Genomic DNA, 20,735 nt, shown 5'->3' with positions numbered 1-20,735 from the left:
TCTCCCCCTCCCCCCTCAGACCACCCTCCTCTCCCCCTCCCCCTCAGACACCCTCCTCTCCCCCTCCCCCTCAGACCACCCTCCCCTCCTCCCCCTCCCCCTCAGACCACCCTCCTCTCCCCCTCCCCCTCAGACCACCCTCCTCTCCCCTCCCCCTCAGACCACCCTCCTCTCCCCCTCCCCTCAGACCACCCTCCTCTCCCCCTCCCCCCTCAGACCACCCTCCTCTCCCCCTCCCCCTCAGACCACCCTCCTCTCCCCCTCCCCTCAGACCACCCTCCTCTCCCCCTCCCCTTCAGACCACCCTCCTCTCCCCCTCCCCTTCAGACCACCCTCCTCTCCCCTCCCCTTCAGACCACCCTCCTCTCCCCTCCCCTTCAGACACCCCCTCTCCCCCTCCCTTCAGACCACCCTCCTCTCCCCCTCCCCTTCAGACCACCCTCCTCTCCCCTCCCCTTCAGACCACCTCCTCTCCCCTCCCCTTCAGACCACCCTCCTCTCCCCCTCCCCTTCAGACCACCCTCCTTCCCTCCCCTTCAACCCCTCCTCTCCCCCTCCCCTTCAGACCACCCTCCTCTCCCCCTCCCCTTCAGACCACCCTCCTCTCCCCCTCCCCTTCAGACCACCCTCCTCTCCCCCTCGTCTTCCGACCACCCTCCTCTCCCCCCTCGTCTTCCGCCCACCCTCCTCTCCCCCTCGTCTCTGTACTAGGAGGTGGGGGAGAGGGGTATGTGTGCCTTACGTCTGTGTACTAGGAGGTGGGGGAGAGGGGTATGTGTGCCTTACGTCTGTGTACTAGGAGGTGGGGGAGAGGGGTATGTGTGCCTTACGTCTGTGTACTAGGAGGTGGGGGAGAGGGGTATGTGTGCCTTACGTCTGTGTACTAGAAGGATGGGAGGAGAGGTATGTGTCCTGTACGTCTGTGTATAAGGATGGGAGGAGAGGGGTATGTTTCATGTACGTCTGTGTATAAGGATGGGAGGAGAGGGGTATGTTTCCTGTACATATGCGTATTAGGAGGGTGGGGGATGCTCTTCATCTCTGCCCACCCTCCTCACCCTCAGCCCACCCTCCCCTCACCTCAGCCCACCCTCCCCTCACCCTCCACCTCAGCCCACCCTCCCTCACCCTCAGCCCACTCTCCTCTCACCCTCCACCTCAGCCACCCTCCCCTCCACCTCAGCCCACTCTCCCCTCACCCTCAGCCCACTCTCCCCTCACCCTCAGCCCACCCTCCCCTCAGCCCACCCTCCCCTCACCCTCAGCCCACCCTCCCCTCACCCTCAGCCCACCCTCCCCTCACCCTCAGCCCACCCTCCCCTCACCCTCAGCCCACCCTCCCCTCACCCTCAGCCCACTCTCCTCTCACCCTCCCCTCAGCCCCACCCTCCTCTCCCCCTGCCCCTCAGCCCACCCTCCCTCTCCCCTTGCCCCTCATCCCACCCTCCCCCTCGCCGCGCAGGGGGAAGTTACTGATAAAACCACTTTCAGTTCTTGCAGGTTCTTCCCTTTTCTGCTTCGTCTTCTGCATCAGAATATTAAGAAATCTTCAGTCCATCTCAGGCTGGTATTGTAACAGTCTTCCCCCAAGGGAGAGAGGTATGTGTGCCTTACGTCTGTATACTAGGAGGGGAGAGGGGTATGTGTGCCTTACGTCTGTGTACTAGGAGGTGGGGGAGGGGTATGTGTGCCTTATGTCTATATACGAGGAGGGAGAGGGTTATGTGTGCCTTACATCTGTATACTAGGAGGGGGATAGGTATATGTGTGCCTTATGTCTGTATAATAGGAGGGGGAGAGGGGTATGTTTGCCTTACGTCTGTGTACTAGGAGGGGGAGAGGGGTATGTGTGCCTTACGTCTGTATAATAGGAGGGGGAGAGGGGTATGTTTGCCTTACGTCTGTGTACTAGGAGGGGAGAGGGGTATGTGTGCCTTACGTCCTCTGTACTAGGAGGGGGAGAGGGGTATGTGTGCCTTACGTCTGTGTACTAGGAGGGGAGAGGGGTATGTGTGCCTTACGTCTGTGTACTAGGAGGGGGAGAGGAGTATGTGTCCCTTACGTCTCTGTACTAGGAGGGGAAAGGGGTATGTGTGCCTTACGTCTGTATACTAGGAGGGGGAGAGAGGTATGTGTGCCTTACGCCTGTATACTAGGAGGGGGATAGGGGTATGTGTCCTGTACGTCTGTGTATAAGGATGGGAGGAGAGGGGTATGTTTCCTGTACGTATGCGTATTAGGAGGGTGGGGGATGCTCTTCATCTCAGCCCACCCTCCCCTCACCTCAGCCCACCCTCCTCTCACCCTCCACCTCAGCCCCACCCTCCCCTCACCCCTCAGCCCACCCTCCTCTCCCCTCAAGCCCACCCTCCTCTCCCCCTCAGCCCACCCTCCCCTCACCCTCCCCTCGCCCTCAGCCCACCCTCAGCCCACTCTCCTCTCACCCTCCACCTCAGCCCACTCTCCCCTCCACCTCAGCCCACTCTCCTCTCACCCTCCACCTCAGCCCACCCTCCCCTTCACCTCAGCCCACCCTCCCCTCACCCTCAGCCCACCCTCCCCTCACCCTCAGACACCCTTCCCTCACCCTCAGCCCCCCTCCCCTCACCCTCAGCCCACTCTCCTCTCACCTTCCCCCTCAGCCCACCCTCCTCTCCCCCTGCCCCTCATCCCACCCTCCTCTCCCCCTGCCCCTCATACCACCCTCCCCCTCGCCGCGCAGGGGGAAGTACTGATAAAACCACTTTCAGTTTCTTGCAGGTTCTTCCTTTTCTGCTTCGTCTTCTGCATCAGAATATTAAGAAATCTTCAGTCCATCTCAGGCTGGTATTGTAACAGTCTTCCCCCAAGGGAGAGAGGTATGTGTGCCTTACGTCTGTGTACTAGGAGGGGGAGAGGGGTATGTGTGCCTTACGTCTGTGTACTAGGAGGGGGAGAGGGGTATGTGTGCCTTACGTCTGTGTACTAGGAGGGGGAGAGGGGTATGTGTCCTGTACGTCTGTGTATAAGGATGGGAGGAGAGGGGTATGTTTCCTGTACGTATGCGTATTAGGAGGGTGGGGGATGCTCTTCATCTCAGCCCACCCTCCCTCACCCTCAGCCCACTCTCCTCTCACCCTCCACCTCAGCCCACCCTCCCCTCACCCTCAGCCCACCCTCCTGTCCCCCTCAGCACACCCTCCTGTCCCCCTCAGCCCACCCTGCTCTCGCCCTCCCCCTCAGCCCACCCTCCTCTCCCCCTCCCCTTCAGCCCACCCTCCTCTCCCTCTCCCCCTCAGTCCACCCTCCTCTCCCTCTCCCCCTCAGCCCACCCTCCTCTCCCCCTCCCCCTCACCCTCAGCCCACCCTCCTCTCCCCCTCCCCCTCAGCCACCCTCCTCTCCCCCTCCCTTTCAGCCCACCCTCCTCTCCCCCCTTCCTCTCCCCCTCCTCTCCCCCTCCTCTCCCCCTCCTCTCCCCTCAGCCCACCTCCCCTCCCCCTCAGCCCACCCTCCTCTCCCCCTCCCCCTCAGCCCACCCTCCTTTCCCCCTCCCCCCTCAGCCTACCCTCCTCTCCCCCTCCCCCTCAGCCCACCCTCCCTCTCCCCCTCCCCCTCAGCCACCCTCCTCTACCCTTGCCCCTCATCCACCCTCCTCTCCCCTTGCCCCTCATCCCACCCTCCCTCGCCGCGCAGGGAGAAGTTACTGATAAAACCACTTTCAGTTTCTTGCAGGTTCTTCCCTTTCTTGCTTCGTCTTCTGCATCAGAATATTAAGAAATCTTCAGTCCATCTCAGGCTGGTATTGTAACAGTCTTCCCCCAAGGGAGAGGGGTATGTGTGCCTTACGTCTGTGTACTAGGAGGGGAGAGGAGTATGTGTCCCTTACGTCTCTGTACTAGGAGGGGGAGAGGAGTATGTGTCCCTTACGTCTCTGTACTAGGAGGGGGAAAGAGGTATGTGTGCCTTACGTCTGTATACTAGGAGGGGGATAGGTGTAATGTGTGCCTTACGTCTGTATAATAGATGGGGGAGAGAGGGTATGTGTGCCTTACGTCTGTGTACTAGGAGGGGGAGAGGGGTATGTGTCCCTTACGTCTCTGTACTAGGAGGGGAAGAGGGGTATATGTGCCTTACGCCTTTATACTAGGAGGGGGAGAGGGGTATGTGTGCCTTACGCCTGTATACTAGGAGGGGGAGAGGGGTATGTGTGCTTTACGTCTGTACTAGGAGGGGGAGAGGGGTATGTGTGCCTTACGTCTGTGTACTAGGAGGTGGGGGGAGAGGTATGTGTCCCTGTACGTCTGTGTATAAGGATGGAGGAGAGGGGTATGTTTCCTGTACATATGCGTATTAGGAGGGTGGGGGATTCTCTTCATCTCAGCCCACCCTCCCCTCACCCTCAGCCCACCCTCCCCTCACCCTCAGCCCACCCTCCCCTCACCCTCAGCCCACCCTCCCCTCACCCTCAGCCCACCCTCCCCTCACCCTCAGCCCACCCTCCCCTCACCCTCAGCCCACCCTCCCCTCACCCTCAGCCCACCCTCCCCTCACCCTCAGCCCACCCTCCCCTCAGCCCACCCTCCCCTCACCCTCAGCCCACCCTCCCCTCACCCTCCCCCTCAGACCACCCTCCTCTCACCCTCCCCCTCAGCCCACCCTCCCCTCGCCGCGCAGGGGGAAGTTACTGATAAAACCACTTTCAGTTTCTTGCAGGTTCTTCCCTTTTCTGCTTCGTCTTCTGCATCAGAATATAAGAAATCTTCAGTCCATCTCAGGCTGGTATTGTAACAGTCTTCCCCAAGGGAGAGGGGTATGTGTGCCTAACGTCTGTATACTAGGAGGGGAGAGGGGTATGTGTGCCTTACGTCTGTATACTAGGAGGGGGAGAGGGGTATGTGTGCCTTACGTCTGTGTACTAGGAGGGGGAGAGGGGTATGTGTGCCTTACGTCTGTATACGAGGAGGGGAGAGGGGTATGTGTGCCTTACATCTGTGTACTAGGAGGGGAGAGGGGTATGTGTGCCTTACGTCTGTGTACTAGGAGGTGGGGGAGAGGTATGTGTCCTGTACGTCTGTGTATAAGGATGGGAGGAGAGGGTATGTTTCCTGTACGTATGCGTATTAGGAGGGTGGGGGATGCTCTTCATCTCTGCCCACCCTCCCCTCCACCCTCAGCCCACTCTCCTCTCACCCTCCCCCTCAGCCCACCCTCCTCTCCCCCTCCCCTCAGCCCACCCTCCTCTCCCCCTCCCCCTCAGCCCACCCTCCTCTCCCCCTGCCCTCAGCCCACCCTCCCCTCGCCGCGCAGGGGGAAGTTACTGATAAAACCACTTTCAGTTTCTTGCAGGTTCTTCCCTTTTTCTGCTTCGTCTTCTGCATCAGAATATTAAGAAATCTTCAGTCCATCTCAGGCTGGTATTGTAACAGTCTTCCCCCAAGGGAGAGAGGTATGTGTGCCTTACGTCTGTGTACTAGGAGGGGGAGAGGGGTATGTGTGCCTAACGTCTGTATACTAGGAGGGGCATAGGGGTATGTGTGCCTTACGTCTGTATACTAGGAGGGTGTGAGGGTTATGTGGGCCTTACGTCTGTGTACTAGGAGGGTGTGAGGGGTATGTGGCCTTACGTCTGTGTACTAGGAGGGTGTTAGGGGTATGTGGGCCTTACGTCTGTGTACTAGGAGGGTGTGAGGGGTATGTGGGCCTTACGTCTGTGTACTAGGAGGGTGTGAGGGGTATGTGGGCCTTACGTCTGTGTACTAGGAGGATGTGAGGGGTATGTGGGCCTTACGTCTGTGTACTAGGAGTGGGAGAGCGGTACGTGTCCCTTATGCCTGTGTATTAGGAGGGGGAGAGCGGTACGTGTCCCTTATGCCTGTGTATTAGGAGGGTGAGAGGGGTACGTGTCCCTTATGCCTGTGTACTAGGAGGGGGAGAGCGGTATGTGTCCATTGCGTGTGTGTACTAGGAAGGGGAGAGGGGTATGTGTCCTGTATGTCTGTGTATTAGGAGGGTGGGAGAGGCTCTTCCCTCGCCCTCCCCTCACCCCACCTCTTTTTGAGAAACTGAAGTGGACGAAGTTGATAATATTTGGCGAATATCGTGTTACGACCTCCAGTGATCTGATTGGGGTTACGGCCTCCAGTGATCTGATTGGGGTTAACGGCCTCCAGTGACCTGATTGGGTTACGGCCTCCAGAGATCTGATTGGGGTTACGGCCTCCAGAGATCTGATTGGGGTTACGGCTCCAGTGATCTGATTGGGGTTACGGCCTCCAGTGATCTGATTGGGGTTACGGCCTCCAGTGATCTGATTGGGGTTACGGCCTCCAGTGATCTGATTGGGGTTACGGCCTCCAGAGATCTGATTGGGGTTACGGCCTCCAGTGATCTGATTGGGGTTACGGCCTCCAGTGATCCGGCGCCTTTTCTTCCCCATAGAATTTGTTCCGCTGTAAGAAAACCGGCGATAACCCAAGAGAAGTGCTCGGAAAATACTATGTCGGCTTTAGTACGCAGCTCTACGAGTGTCAGCCCTTCGAGCGTCGTGAACATGATTGATACATACGACAGGAAACCAGAGGCATACGAAGAGAATAAGTATGCTCGCTCTGGAGAATACTGCAATGGCTTCTCTAATGAACCCGGGAAGAGGATCCCTAAAGTCGGAGTGTACGCTGAGGTTGGAGTAGGGAGGGCAAGGGCAGAATGCAGTGTGTTTGATGCGGAAGCCAAACTCCCAAATGCCTCCGCTGGTGCAGAAATTAGTCTGACCGGAGCGAAGGCAATGGCCCAGGCTGAGCTTGGAAGCGTCTCTGCCACGGCTGGTCCTGCCACGGCTGGTCCTGCCACGGCTGGTCCTGTAAAGGCTCAGCTTGGGGTTGATACCGGGGCTTCAATTGGAATAGATGGAGTTGAAGTAAAAATCTTAGGGTGCGGATTCAGCGTAGGTCCCAGAATCAGCCTCTCTCTCCTGGGCTCGGGGTTGACCATTCGCTTGTGGTGAATTTTAGTCATTGGTGAAAGACGAAGCCTTTGTTTTTTACTGTACGTGACTTCTATAATGGCCAGGTAGGGACAGTGGGCTGAGGGTGAGAGGAAGGAGGGTGGGGGGTGGGTTGGTTGAGGGTGTGCTGTGGATGGGTGGGCTGAGGGTGAGAGAAAGGAGGGTTTGTTGAGGGTGGTGGGAAGGAGGGGGTGGGTTAGTTGAGGGTGTGCTGTGGATGGGTGGGTTGAGGTGGATGGGTGGGTTGGTTGTGGGAGGGGGGTGAGAGGGAGGGAGGGGGGTGGGTTGGTGGTGGGTGGTTTGGTTGTGGGAGGGAGGGTGGTGGGTTGATGGGTGGGTTGGTTGTGAGAGGGAGGGTGGTGGGTTGATGGGTAGGTTGGTTGTGAGAGGGAGGGTGGTGGGTGGATGGGTCTGTGGGTTGGTTGTGGGAGGGAGGGTGGTGGGTTGTGGGAGGGAGGGTGGTGAATGGGTGGGTTGTGGGAGGGAGGGTGGTGGGTGGGTTGGTTGTGGGAGGGTTGGTTGTGGGAGGGTGGTGGGTGGATGGGTGGGTTGGTTGTGAGAGGGAGGGTGGTGGGTGGATGGGTGGGTTGGTTATGGGAGGGAGGGTGGTGGGTGGGTTGGTTGTGGGAGGGAGGGTGGTGGGTGAGTTGGTTGTGGGAGGGAGGGTGGTGGGTGGATGGGTTGGTTATGGGAGGGAGGGTGGTCGGTGGGTTGGTTGTGGGAGGGAGGGTGGTGGGTGGGTTGGTTGTGGGAGGGAGGGTGGGAGGGTGGAGAGATACCAATTGTGCCACACAAAGCCACAGAAGGATAAGAGAATCTCAATCTCAGCTTCTCCGGCACAGACGGTAAAATGCAACATAAGGGAAACAAACAATGGTCGTGTATACGGTGTATGTGGTGTATGGCGTGGCACATTGCGCGTATTCAATAAAGAAAGTGTAAGCCCTGCGTTGTCTCCTTCTTCCAGTCTTTGCATTAACGCAGCGTGGCCGAGTCCTCAGGAAGCGGAATCCCTACATATAATAAATATAATATAATATTCGCACCACCACAAACACTTCTGCCACGGAGATTCATCTGTGAAAGCGTAGAAATAATATCAACGAGTCAAGGGTTCAAAGTATCAACGTGAGTTTATCTGCACCCGGGTACAAGTGAGAGAAAGAATTCAAAACGAGCTAATTCCTCTGAAAACATATTGCTTGGATCACATTTTTATACATTGCAAAATGAGTTATACGCCCTTAAGGGGGCTGGCTTAGAGATAAAAAAACAATATGATGATTTATATAAAAATCCTTATTCATGAATAAATATGCGTCGCACGCTGTACTTTTTCCCACATATTTCCCCGTAATGTGGGCTCTGAACCTCCTGACTTAGGGAGTAAACGCTCAGCCCTCTGTGTGTATCAGCCAGATAAGGGAAGCCGAGCGCAGCAAGAATGACTTTGCTGGAAAAACTCTTACAAATGCAATTATCTCAGTTTCATGGCTATTATACAAGGGTTAGTCACAGCCAGGAGCGATGCTCTGCAGCATAGCAAATGTAAGGGGGTCACCCCGGTTCCCCTGATCTTCCTTTGCCCCATGCCTTACCCTGTGGAAGTGGGGGAAGGGGACAGCGACTTCTCCCGGTTGGCGTCGCCATCTGGGGTCCTGATGTTCGCGTATGCACGAAGGGTTGCGCATGCACAGATTGCCGCTGCGGCCATGTTGTGGTTGGCGCGAGGTGCGCGTAATGCGCGGAGGTTGGCAAGCGTAGCGGCAGCCATTACATGTGTGCAGGAGCTATTGAAAGTGGCGCATGCTCAGTTAAGAGTAGCGACGGCCATTACAGCTTCAGACGTGTGCAGTAAAGATCGCGCACGCGGTCCCCATAAGAAAGAGCTGTACCAAGAACTACAATTCCCAGCAGCCTTTGGGGACTGCACTTTCACCCTGGTCACAGGCAGCCAGACAGCCAATAGAGCTGGGAGCTTCTCCTGCAGCAAAGAAGATACAATGTTGTGTGCAGACAGGGTTTGTCAGTTGGATCCAGGAAGCGATTGGGGAAGGCAGTGTACAGAGAGAGTGCTCTGCTGTACTAGGCCCCAGATACCCCCAGGCCAAGGTAGGCCCCACTCCCCACTAGGTTAGTGGGTAAGTTCTTATGGAAGGCCCTTAGGTAGGGACCCTGCCCTTAGGTGTGTGTAATCTTGTCAGTGACACAGCTGCCGTGCTGTGTGCTCTGACTAGAAGATACAGTGTGGCTTTGTAGTGCAGCCACAGCAGTTATCTGTCTGTGTCAGTGAGAGCCCCCCCCCCCTCATAGGAAGAAGGGGGGTTGCTTTCTAGTTGTTCAGTGAGTGTTATATCACCAGTGCCAGTTGCACGTGGTGAGCTGCCAGAGTCTGGGATCAGACAGAAGCTACAGGGAGAGTTCTTCCGCATGCAGGGACTAGGGTAGAGGTATACCCCAGGGCCCAGTCAGTCCCCTAGGACACCAGAGGAAGCTGTATGGTATAGGGTCGGCCTTAGGACAGAGACTCTTTCACCATATTTAGAGAGCAAGAGGGTTTCTGTCTGACAGTACCTGACTGTCAGTACAGCGTGTTCAGAGACTGTGTTCAAGGATCATCCCGGCTCGAGATTCCCTCCCCTGTGGAGTCAGCGTGTGCCTCCATTCCTGCAGGGAGCAGCGCAGCACGCCGTGGGATCCCTTCCCCTGTGGAGTCAGCGTGTGCCTCCATTCCTGCAGAGAGCAGCGCAGCACGCCGTGGGATCCCTTCCCCTGTGGAGTCAGCGTGTGCCTCCATTCCTGCAGAGAGCAGCGCAGCACGCCGTGGGATCCCTTCCCCTGTGGAGTCAGCGTGTGCACCCATTCCTGCAGAGAGCAGCGCAGCACGCCGTGGGATCCCTTCCCCTGTGGAGTCAGCGTGTGCCTCCATTCCTGCAGAGAGCAGCGCAGCACGCCGTGGGATCCCTTCCCCTGTGGAGTCAGCGTGTGCCTCCATTCCTGCAGAGAGCAGCGCAGCACGCTGTGGGATCCCTTCCCCTGTGGGGTCAGCGTGGGCACCCATTCCTACAGAGAGCAGCGCAGCACGCTGTGGGATCCCTTCCCCTGTGGAGTCAGCGTGTGCCTCCATTCCTGCAGAGAGCAGCGCAGCACGCTGTGGGATCCCTTCCCCTGTGGAGTCAGCGTGTGCATCCATTCCTGCAGAGAGCAGCGCAGCACGCCGTGGGATCCCTTCCCCTGTGGAGTCAGCGTGTGCCTCCATTCCTGCAGAGAGCAGCGCAGCACGCTGTGGGATCCCTTCCCCTGTGGAGTCAGCGTGTGCCTCCATTCCTGCAGAGAGCAGCGCAGCACGCTGTGGGATCCCTTCCCCTGTGGAGTCAGCGTGTGCCTCCATTCCTGCAGAGAGCAGCGCAGCACGCCGTGGGATCCCTTCCCCTGTGGAGTCAGCGTGTGCCTCCATTCCTGCAGAGAGCAGCGCAGCACGCTGTGGGATCCCTTCCCCTGTGGAGTCAGCGTGTGCCTCCATTCCTGCAGAGAGCAGCGCAGCACGCCGTGGGATCCCTTCCCCTGTGGAGTCAGCGTGTGCCTCCATTCCTGCAGAGAGCAGCGCAGCACGCCGTGGGATCCCTTCCCCTGTGGAGTCAGCGTGTGCCTCCATTCCTGCAGAGAGCAGCGCAGCACGCCGTGGGATCCCTTCCCCTGTGGAGTCAGCGTGTGCCTCCATTCCTGCAGAGAGCAGCGCAGCACGCCGTGGGATCCCTTCCCCTGTGGAGTCAGCGTGTGCCTCCATTCCTGCAGAGAGCAGCGCAGCACGCCGTGGGATCCCTTCCCCTGTGGAGTCAGCGTGTGCCTCCATTCCTGCAGAGAGCAGCGCAGCACGCTGTGGGATCCCTTCCCCTGTGGAGTCAGCGTGTGCCTCCATTCCTGCAGGGAGCAGCGCAGCACGCTGTGGGATCCCTTCCCCTGTGGAGTCAGCGTGTGCCTCCATTCCTGCAGAGAGCAGCGCAGCACGCCGTGGGATCCCTTCCCCTGTGGAGTCAGCGTGTGCCTCCATTTCTGCAGAGAGCAGCGCAGCACGCCGTGGGATCCCTTCCCCTGTGGAGTCAGCGTGTGCCTCCATTCCTGCAGAGAGCAGCGCAGCACGCCGTGGGATCCCTTCCCCTGTGGAGTCAGCGTGTGCCTCCATTCCTGCAGAGAGCAGCGCAGCACGCCGTGGGATCCCTTCCCCTGTGGAGTCAGCGTGTGCCTCCATTCCTGCAGAGAGCAGCGCAGCACGCCGTGGGATCCCTTCCCCTGTGGGGTCAGCGTGTGCCTCCATTCCTGCAGAGAGCAGCGCAGCACGCTGTGGGATCCCTTCCCCTGTGGAGTCAGCGTGTGCCTCCATTCCTGCAGAGAGCAGCGCAGCACGCCGTGGGATCCCTTCCCCTGTGGAGTCAGCGTGTGCCTCCATTCCTGCAGAGAGCAGCGCAGCACGCCGTGGGATCCCTTCCCCTGTGGAGTCAGCGTGTGCCTCCATTCCTGCAGGGAGCAGCGCAGCACGCCGTGGGATCCCTTCCCCTGTGGAGTCAGCGTGTGCATCCATTCCTGCAGGGAGCAGCGCAGCACGCCGTGGGATCCCTTCCCCTGTGGAGTCAGCGTGTGCCTCCATTCCTGCAGAGAGCAGCGCAGCACGCCGTGGGATCCCTTCCCCTGTGGAGTCAGCGTGTGCCTCCATTCCTGCAGAGAGCAGCGCAGCACGCCGTGGGATCCCTTCCCCTGTGGAGTCAGCGTGTGCATCCATTCCTGCAGGGAGCAGCGCAGCACGCCGTGGGATCCCTTCCCCTGTGGAGTCAGCGTGTGCCTCCATTCCTACAGAGAGCAGCGCAGCACGCCGTGGGATCCCTTCCCCTGTGGAGTCAGCGTGTGCCTCCATTCCTGCAGAGAGCAGCGCAGCACGCCGTGGGATCCCTTCCCCTGTGGAGTCAGCGTGTGCATCCATTCCTGCAGGGAGCAGCGCAGCACGCCGTGGGATCCCTTCCCCTGTGGAGTCAGCGTGTGCCTCCATTCCTGCAGAGAGCAGCGCAGCACGCCGTGGGATCCCTTCCCCTGTGGAGTCAGCGTGTGCCTCCATTCCTGCAGAGAGCAGCGCAGCACGCCGTGGGATCCCTTCCCCTGTGGAGTCAGCGTGTGCCTCCATTCCTGCAGAGAGCAGCGCAGCACGCCGTGGGATCCCTTCCCCTGTGGAGTCAGCGTGTGCATCCATTCCTGCAGAGAGCAGCGCAGCACGCCGTGGGATCCCTTCCCCTGTGGAGTCAGCGTGTGCCTCCATTCCTGCAGAGAGCAGCGCAGCACGCCGTGGGATCCCTTCCCCTGTGGAGTCAGCGTGTGCATCCATTCCTGCAGAGAGCAGCGCAGCACGCCGTGGGATCCCTTCCCCTGTGGAGTCAGCGTGTGCCTCCATTCCTGCAGAGAGCAGCGCAGCACGCCGTGGGATCCCTTCCCCTGTGGAGTCAGCGTGTGCCTCCATTCCTGCAGAGAGCAGCGCAGCACGCCGTGGGATCCCTTCCCTGTGGAGTCAGCGTGTGCCTCCATTCCTGCAGAGAGCAGCGCAGCACGCCGTGGGATCCCTTCCCCTGTGGAGTCAGCGTGTGCCTCCATTCCTGCAGAGAGCAGCGCAGCACGCCGTGGGATCCCTTCCCCTGTGGAGTCAGCGTGTGCCTCCATTCCTGCAGAGAGCAGCGCAGCACGCCGTGGGATCCCTTCCCCTGTGGAGTCAGCGTGTGCACCCATTCCTGCAGAGAGCAGCGCAGCACGCCGTGGGATCCCTTCCCCTGTGGAGTCAGCGTGTGCCTCCATTCCTGCAGAGAGCAGCGCAGCACGCCGTGGGATCCCTTCCCTGTGGAGTCAGCGTGTGCCTCCATTCCTGCAGAGAGCAGCGCAGCACGCTGTGGGATCCCTTCCCCTGTGGAGTCAGCGTGTGCCTCCATTCCTGCAGAGAGCAGCGCAGCACGCCGTGGGATCCCTTCCCCTGTGGAGTCAGCGTGTGCATCCATTCCTGCAGAGAGCAGCGCAGCACGCCGTGGGATCACTTCCCCTGTGGAGTCAGCGTGTGCATCCATTCCTGCAGAGAGCAGCGCAGCACGCCGTGGGATCCCTTCCCCTGTGGAGTCAGCGTGTGCCTCCATTCCTGCAGAGAGCAGCGCAGCACGCCGTGGGATCCCTTCCCCTGTGGAGTCAGCGTGTGCATCCATTCCTGCAGAGAGCAGCGCAGCACGCCGTGGGATCCCTTCCCCTGTGGAGTCAGCGTGTGCCTCCATTCCTGCAGAGAGCAGCGCAGCACGCCGTGGGATCCCTTCCCCTGTGGAGTCAGCGTGTGCCTCCATTCCTGCAGAGAGCAGCGCAGCACGCCGTGGGATCCCTTCCCCTGTGGAGTCAGCGTGTGCCTCCATTCCTGCAGAGAGCAGCGCAGCACGCCGTGGGATCCCTTCCCCTGTGGAGTCAGCGTGTGCCTCCATTCCTGCAGAGAGCAGCGCAGCACGCCGTGGGATCACTGTGCGGTGTCGCCGAGTCCAAGGACTTTCCTGACCAGGACTGGTCAGGGAGGTAGTATACATTAAGTGCACCACCGGGCCAACACAGGGAAGCGCTATCCCTCACACTCACACTGGTCTTTATTGTTGAGGACACTCAAGAGACTGCGGGGAATGTGATGATGGACACGTGGGTGGGGGGGTGGTATGCGTCCAGAGTGATGCACTGTTACTCATATATTGTTTGATGTTATGCAAAGAGAGTGTTATAGAGGGACACTGCCAATGTCATATTGTGTAAGTATGTTGTGTTGTGTTATTTGCCATATAGTAAACCCTTTTAGCCATAACCTTTGGTGTGGGCTGGTTACTTTATGGATGTTCCTATGTGAGGGCCACGCTACACTCCTAGGATCTCACACAGGTGGAGGCGCTGACAAGAAACGTTCCAGAGCTTCACCCCAGGCTCTCACTAGCGGAGGCTCAGACCTCCTGTGGGCCTGACCACACCTGGTAACATATATGTTCCCCTTACATACGCCATATATGCGATTGTGTGGGGGAATACCCGCTACACAAACATACACAAATAAGCAGATATACATTCATACAAGCAAACACTCAAAATGGCTGCTGCGCCAAAATGGTGGCGATGATAGTCTGTCTGCATATAGCCTGAGCCACTCCCCCTATCTCAAATCTTCACACAGCACTTAGAGGCCAGACGGGTCCCAGGAAGTCTTCAATACCCTGACACAAACCCTAACCCGTGGCATCGTGTCCAATACCCTGACACAAACCCCAACCCGTGGCATCGTGTCCAATACCCTGACACAAACCCTAACCCGTGGCATCGTGTCCAATACCCTGACACAAACCCTAACCCGTGGCATCATGTCCAATACCCTGACAGAAACCCCAACCCGTGGCATCGTGTCCAATACCCTGACACAAACCCTAACCCGTGGCATCGTGTCCAATACCCTGACACAAACCCTAACCCGTGGCATCGTGTCCAATACCCTGACACAAACCCTAACCCGTGGCATTGTGATCAATACCCTGACACAAACCCTAACCCGTGGCATCGTGTCCAATACCCTGACACAAACCCTAACCCGTGGCATCATGTCCAATACCCTGACAGAAACCCCAACCCGTGGCATCGTGTCCAATACCCTGACACAAACCCTAACCCGTGGCATCGTGTCCAATACCCTGACACAAACCCCAACCCGTGGCATTGTGATCAATACCCTGAAAAACCGTAACCCGTGGCATTGTGACCAATACCCTGACACAAACCGTAACCCGTGGCATCGTGTCCAATACCCTGACACAAACCCTAACCCGTGGCATCGTGTCCAATACCCTGACACAAACCCCAACCCGTGGCATCGTGTCCAATACCCTGACACAAACCCCAACCCGTGGCATCGTGTCCAATACCCTGACACAAACCCTAACCCGTGGCATCGTGTCCAATACCCTGACAGAAACCCCAACCCGTGGCATCGTGTCCAATACCCTGACACAAACCCTAACCCGTGGCATCGTGTCCAATACCCTGACACAAACCCCAACCCGTGGCATTGTGATCAATACCCTGACAAACCGTAACCCGTGGCATCGTGACCAATACCCTGACACAAACCGTAACCCGTGGCATCGTGTCCAATACCCTGCCACAAACCCTAACCCGTGGCATCGTGTCCAATACCCTGACACAAACCCCAACCCGTGGCATCGTGTCCAATACCCTGACACAAACCCCAACCCGTGGCATCGTGTCCAATACCCTGACACAAACCCTAACCCGTGGCATCGTGTCCAATACCCTGACACAAACCCTAACCCGTGGCATCGTGTCCAATACCCTGACACAAACCCCAACCCGTGGCATCGTGTCCAATACCCTGACACAAACCCCAACCCGTGGCATCGTGTCCAATACCCTGACACAAACCCCAACCCGTGGCATCGTGTCCAATACCCTGACACAAACCCTAACCCGTGGCATCGTGTCCAATACCCTGACACAAACCCTAACCCGTGGCACTGTGATCAATACCCTGACACAAACTCTAACCCGTGGCATCGTGTCCAATACCCTGACACAAACCCTAACCCGTGGCATCGTGTCCAATACCCTGACACAAACCCTAACCCGTGGCATCGTGTCCAATACCCTGACACAAACCCTAACCCGTGGCATCGTGTCCAATACCCTGACACAAACCCCAACCCGTGGCATCGTGTCCAATACCCTGACACAAACCCCAACCCGTGGCATCATGTCCAATACCCTGACACAAACCCCAACCCGTGGCATCGTGTCCAATACCCTGACACAAACCCCAACCCGTGGCATCGTGTCCAATACCCTGACACAAACCCCAACCCATGGCATCGTGTCCAATACCCTGACACAAACCCTAACCCGTGGCATCGTGTCCAATACCCTGACACAAACCCTAACCCGTGGCACTGTGATCAATACCCTGACACAAACTCTAACCCGTGGCATCGTGTCCAATACCCTGACACAAACCCTAACCCGTGGCATCGTGTCCAATACCCTGACACAAACCCTAACCCGTGGCATCGTGTCCAATACCCTGACACAAACCCTAACCCGTGGCATCGTGTCCAATACCCTGACACAAACCCCAACCCGTGGCATCGTGTCCAATACCCTGACACAAACCCCAACCCGTGGCATCATGTCCAATACCCTGACACAAACCCCAACCCGTGGCATCGTGTCCAATACCCTGACACAAACCCCAACCCGTGGCATCGTGTCCAATACCCTGACACAAACCCCAACCCGTGGCATCGTGTCCAATACCCTGACACAAACCCCAACCCGTGGCATTGTGATCAATACCCTGACAAACCGTAACCCGTGGCATTGTGACCAATACCCTGACACAAACCCTAACCCGTGGCATCGTGTCCAATACCCTGACACAAACCCCAACCCGTGGCATCGTGTCCAATACCCTGACACAAACCCCAACCCGTGGCATCGTGTCCAATACCCTGACACAAACCCTAACCCGTGGCATCGTGTCCAATACCCTGACACAAACCCTAACCCGTGGCATCGTGTCCAATACCCTGACACAAACCCTAACCCGTGGCACTGTGATCAATAACCTGACACAAACTCTAACCCGTGGCATCGTGTCCAATACCCTGACACAAACACTAACCTGTGGCATCGTGTCCAATACCCTGACACAAACCCTAACCCGTGGCATCGTGTCCAATACCCTGACACAAACCCTAACCCGTGGAATCGTGTCCAATACCCTGACACAAACCCTAACCCGTGGCATCGTGTCCAATACCCTGATACAAACACTAACCCATAGCATCGTGTCCAATACCCTGACACAAACCCTAACCCGTGGAATCGTGTCCAATACCCTGACACAAACCCTAACCCGTGGCATTGTGTCCAATACCCTGACACAAACCCTAACCCGTGGCATCGTGTCCAATACCCTGACACAAACCCTAACCCGTGGCATTGTGATCAATACCCTGACAAACCCTAACCCGTGGCATTGTGTCCAATACCCTGACACAAACCCTAACCCGTGGCATCGTGTCCAATACCCTGACACAAACCCTAACCCGTGGCATCGTGTCCAATACCCTGACACAAACCCTAACCCGTGGCATCGTGTCCAATACCCTGACACAAACACTAACCTGTGGCATCGTGTCCAATACCCTGACACAAACCCTAACCCGTGGCATTGTGTCCAATACCCTGACACAAACCCTAACCCGTGGCATCGTGTCCAATACCCTGACACAAACCCTAACCCGTGGCATTGTGATCAATACCCTGACAAACCCTAACCCGTGGCATTGTGTTCAATACCCTGACACAAACCCTAACCCGTGGCACTGTGATCAATAACCTGACACAAACCCTAACCCGTGGCATCGTGTCCAATACCCTGACACAAACCCTAACCCGTGGCATCGTGTCCAATACCCTGACACAAACCCTAACCCGTGGCATCGTGTCCAATACCCTGACACAAACCCTAACCCGTGGCATCATGTCCAATAACCTGACACAAACCCTAACCCGTGGCATTCTGTTCAATACCCTGACACAAACCTAACCCGTGGCATTGTGTTCAATACCCTGACACAAACCCTAACCCGTGGCATCGTGTCCAATACCCTGACACAAACCCTAACCCGTGGCACTGTGATCAATAACCTGACACAAACTCTAACCCGTGGCATCGTGTCCAATACCCTGACACAAACCCTAACCCGTGGCATTGTGATCAATACCCTGACAAACCCTAACCCGTGGCATTGTGATCAATACCCTGACACAAACCTAACCTGTGGCATTGTGTTCAATACCCTGACACAAACCCTAACCCGTGGCACTGTGATCAATAACCTGACACAAACCCTAACCCGTGGCATCGTGTCCAATACCCTGACACAAACCCTAACCCGTGGCATCGTGTCCAATACCCTGACACAAACCCTAACCCGTGGCATCGTGTCCAATACCCTGACACAAACCCTAACCCGTGGCATTGTGATCAATACCCTGACAAACCGTAACCCGTGGCATTGTGACCAATACCCTGACACAAACCGTAACCCGTGGCATTGTGTCCAATAACCTGACACAAACCCTAACCCGTGGCATCGTGTCCAATACCCTGACACAAACCCTAACCCGTGGCATCGTGTCCAATACCCTGACACAAACCCTAACCCGTGGCATCGTGTCCAATAACCTGACACAAACCCTATCCCGTGGCATCGTGTCCAATACCCTGACACAAACCCTAACCCGTGGCATCGTGTCCAATACCCTGACACAAACCCTAACCTGTGGCATAGTGTCCAATACCCTGACACAAACCCTAACCCGTGGCATCGTGTCCAATACCCTGACACAAACCCTAACCCGTAGCATCGTGTCCAATACCCTGACACAAACTCTGACCCGTGGCAGTGTGATCAATAACCTGACACAAACCCTAACCCGTGGCATCGGGTCCAATACCCTGACACAAAGCCTAACCCGTGGCAACGTGTCCAATACCCTGACACAAACCCTAACCCGTGGCATCGTGTCCAATACCCTGACACAAACCCTAACCCGTGGCATTGTGTCCAATACACTGATACAAACTCTAACCCGTGGCATTGTGTCCAATACACTGACACAAACCCTAACCCGTGGCATTGTGATCAATACCCTGACACAAACCCTAACCCGTGGCACTGTGATTAATACCCTGACACAAACTCTAACCTGTGGCATTGTGTCCAATACCCTGACACAAACCCTAACCCGTGGCACTGTGATCAATACACTGACACAAACTCTAACCCGTGGCATTGTGTCCAATACCCTGACACAAACCCTAACCCGTGGCACTGTGATCAATACACTGACACAAACTCTAACCCGTGGCATTGTGTTCAATACCCTGACACAAACCCTAACCCGTGGCACTGTGATCAATAACCTGACACAAACCCTAACCCGTGGCATTGTGATCAATACCCTGACACAAACCATAACCCGTGGCATTGTGACCAATACCCTGACACAAACCCTAACCTGTGGCTTGTGTTCAATACCATGACAAACCCTAACCCGTGGCATTGTGACCAATAACCTGACACAAACCCTAACCCGTGGCATCGTATCCAATAACCTGACACAAACCCTAACCCGTGGCATTGTGATCAATACCCTGACACAAACCCTAACCCGTGGCTTTGTGATCAATACCCTGACAAAACCTAACCCGTGGCATTGTGACCAATACCCTGACACAAACCCTAACCCGTGGCTTGTGTTCAATACCATGACAAACCCTAACCCGTGGCATTGAGACCAATAACCTGACACAAACCCTAACCCGTGGCACGGTGATCAATACCCTGACAAAACCTAACCCGTGGCATCGTGTTCAATACCCTGACACAAACCCTAACCCGTGGCACTGTGATCAATAACCTGACACAAACCTTAACCCGTGGCATTGTGTCCAATACCCTGACACAAACCCTAACCCGTGGCATCGTGTCCAATACCCTGACACAAACCCTAACCCGTGGCATCGTGTCCAATACTCTGACACAAACCCTAACCCGTGGCATTGTGATCAATACCCTGACAAAACCTAACCCGTGGCATTGTGATCAATACCCTGACACAAACCCTAACCCGTGGCATTGTGTTCAATACCCTGACACAAACCCTAACCCGTGGCTTGTGTTCAATACCATGACAAACCCTAACCCGTGGCATTGTGACCAATAACCTGACACAAACCCTAACCCGTGGCATCGTATCCAATAACCTGACACAAACCCTAACCCGTGGCATTGTGATCAATACCCTGACACAAACCCTAACCCGTGGCATTGTGATCAATACCCTGACAAAACCTAACCCGTGGCATTGTGACCAATACCCTGACACAAACCCTAACCCGTGGCTTGTGTTCAATACCATGACAAACCCTAACCCGTGGCATTGTGACCAATAAACTGACACAAACCCTAACCCGTGGCACGGTGATCAATACCCTGACAAAACCTAACCCGTGGCATCGTGTTCAATACCCTGACACAAACCCTAACCCGTGGCACTGTGATCAATAACCTGACACAAACCTTAACCCGTGGCATTGTGTCCAATACCCTGACACAAACCCTAACCCGTGGCATCGTGTCCAATACCCTGACACAAACCCTAACCCGTGGCATCGTGTCCAATACCCTGACACAAACCCTAACCCGTGGCATCGTGTCCAATAACCTGACACAAACCCTAACCCGTGGCATCGTGTCCAATACCCTGACACAAACCCTAACCCGTGGCATCGTGTCCAATACCCTGACACAAACCCTAACCCGTGGCATTGTGTCCAATACCCTGACACAAACCCTAACCTGTGGCATCGTGTCCAATACCCTGACACAAACCCTAACCCGTGGCATCGTGTCCAATACCCTGACACAAACCCTAACCCGTAGCATCGTGTCCAATACCCTGACACAAACTCTGACCCATGGCAGTGTGATCAATAACCTGACACAAACCCTAACCCGTGGCATCGTGTCCAATACCCTGACACAAAGCCTAACCCGTGGCAACATGTCCAATACCCTGACACAAACCCTAACCCATGGCATCATGTCCAATACCCTGACACAAACCCTAACCCGT

General features: G+C 56.6%; 1 long non-coding RNA gene across 2 annotated transcripts; it reads left to right on the top strand.

Annotated features, from left to right (window-relative positions):
* Nucleotides 1–1,471: 1,471 nt before the first annotated feature.
* LOC142476980 (uncharacterized) lies at nt 1,472–6,459 on the top strand. Of its 2 annotated transcripts, none has more exons than XR_012792099.1 (6): nt 1,472–1,599; nt 2,751–2,858; nt 3,703–3,811; nt 4,684–4,759; nt 5,317–5,426; nt 6,419–6,459. It is a non-coding gene; the product is annotated as an uncharacterized LOC142476980 (long non-coding RNA). The 2 variants fall into 2 exon arrangements; XR_012792100.1 differs by having other exon boundaries at nt 4,684–4,790.
* Nucleotides 6,460–20,735: the final 14,276 nt, after the last annotated feature.

This window comes from Ascaphus truei, unplaced genomic scaffold, assembly GCF_040206685.1.
Source record: "Ascaphus truei isolate aAscTru1 unplaced genomic scaffold, aAscTru1.hap1 HAP1_SCAFFOLD_1841, whole genome shotgun sequence".
NCBI classification, from domain to species: Eukaryota; Metazoa; Chordata; class Amphibia; order Anura; family Ascaphidae; genus Ascaphus; species Ascaphus truei.
The sequence above is the reverse complement of the archived record's forward strand: the minus strand, read 5'-3'. Positions and strand labels throughout refer to the sequence as shown.